General features: G+C 53.7%; 1 long non-coding RNA gene across 1 annotated transcript; it reads left to right on the forward strand.

Annotated features, from left to right (window-relative positions):
- The first annotated feature begins 299 nt into the window (after nt 1–299).
- LOC108445353 lies at nt 300–1,012 on the forward strand. The gene is made up of 3 exons (XR_001860177.1): nt 300–435; nt 520–590; nt 662–1,012. It is a non-coding gene; the product is annotated as an uncharacterized LOC108445353 (long non-coding RNA).
- The last annotated feature ends 702 nt before the right edge of the window (nt 1,013–1,714 follow it).

Genomic DNA, 1,714 nt, shown 5'->3' on the forward strand with positions numbered 1-1,714 from the left:
GTGGGGGCTTTTTGGGGGTCCTTTGGGGTTTTTGAGGTCCCGGCGTTGTTTTCGTTGTTTTCGGGGTTGGGATTTTAGGGGGTTTTTGTGGGTATTTCGGGGCTTTCTGGGGGCGCTGGGGGGGTCCTGGGTGGGTTTTGGGGTCCTGGGGACGCTTGGGGTTGCAATGGGGTTGGGATTTCAAGGACTTTTTGGGCTTTTTGGGGATTCCGTGGGGGGGTGGGGATCTGGGAGAATTTGGGATATCAAGGAAAATTTGGGGCTTTTTGGGGGGTCCTGGGTGGGGGTTGGGATTTTAGGATTTCTTTTTGTATTTCGGGGCTTTCTGGGGGTGCTCGAGGGGATTTTGGGGTCCCCTGAGGGTGTCCCCAACCCCTCTGACCCCATTGTCACCCCCTCCCTCTTTCCTTCAGCCCCCGGGATGCCGAAGGACAGGTGAGTGGGGGAGGGGTCTGGGGGTGTCCCCGTGTCCCCAAACGCCGCCCCGAGGTCACCCCGTCGTCCCCATTGTCCCCACAGGACCTCCCCGGTGCCCCCCGAGGAGGGGGAGGTGTTTTACACCCACGTGGTGCCCACCAAGAGGCCAGGGGGTGAGTGCGGGGTTGGGGACAGGGACGTGGCCCCCGCGGGTGGCACTGGGTGGCACCGGTGTCTCCTGCAGGGTCCCCAAGTGCCACCCCCGAGGCCTCCCAGGTGACCTACGCGGAGCTGCCGGGACCCCGCTGGCACCCAGGGGACGGCGGTGACATCTACGAGAACGTGCTGTGACACTGGGGTGGCACCGGGTGGCGCTGGGGGACGCCGGGATTGGGACTAAACCGGAGATTTTTGGTGAAAACGGCAGAAATTTAGGAATGGGATTCTCCGGTTTGGGGCTTCCCCTAAAAATCCCTTCTTGGGAGGCCCCAGAAATCCCGAATTTTGGGAGGAAATTCTCCCGGAAAAGGGAGCAGGATGAAAAATGAACGGGAAGGACAAAATTAAGAATAAAAATGGAAGAAATTCAAATTTTCCAGGGAGATTTTCCCAATTTTGGGGTTGCTTCGGCTTCTGCTGGATCCGTTTTGGCATCCCCCCATGACCCCAAAATTGAGGGGGATTTGGGTTAAAAAAGGGTTTAAAATAGGGATGAAAATGGGTTAAAAATAGGGATAAAACCGAGAAAATGGGTTTAAAATAGGGATAAAAAAGGGTTTAAAAGGGTTAAAAATAGGGATAAAATGGGGAAAATGGGGACAGAAATGGGTTAAAAATAGGGAGAAAATGGGTTAAAATGGAGATAAAGTGGGTGAAAACAGATAAAAATTGGTTAAAAACATGGATTAAAATGGGTTAAAATAGATTAAAAATCGGATTAAAAATCGATGAAAACTGGGTTAAAATATGGCTAAAACCGGGTTAAAATACAGATTCAAAAACGGGGTTAAAAATAGATTAAAATGGGTGAAAAGTGATAAAAACCGGGTTAAAAATAGGGATAAAAAAGGGGAAATAGAGGCCCAGATCCCTGGGGAATAGGGCTGGCATCAGGAGGCGGCAGGGCTGGCATTAAGAGGTGGCACGGTGGCGCCCGGGTGGCACCAGGAGGCGGCAGCGCTGGCCGTGGCCCAGGCTTTCCTCTCCACGCGGGCACAGTATCTGTCGGGCACTCCGGTGTCCCTGCGGGGGTGACAGGGGAGGTGACACAGGTGACGGGGGAGGCGACAGAGGAGGT

Source organism: Corvus brachyrhynchos, unplaced genomic scaffold (genome assembly GCF_000691975.1).
Source record: "Corvus brachyrhynchos isolate BGI_N302 unplaced genomic scaffold, ASM69197v1 scaffold443, whole genome shotgun sequence".
In the NCBI taxonomy this organism is placed as follows: domain Eukaryota; kingdom Metazoa; phylum Chordata; class Aves; order Passeriformes; family Corvidae; genus Corvus; species Corvus brachyrhynchos.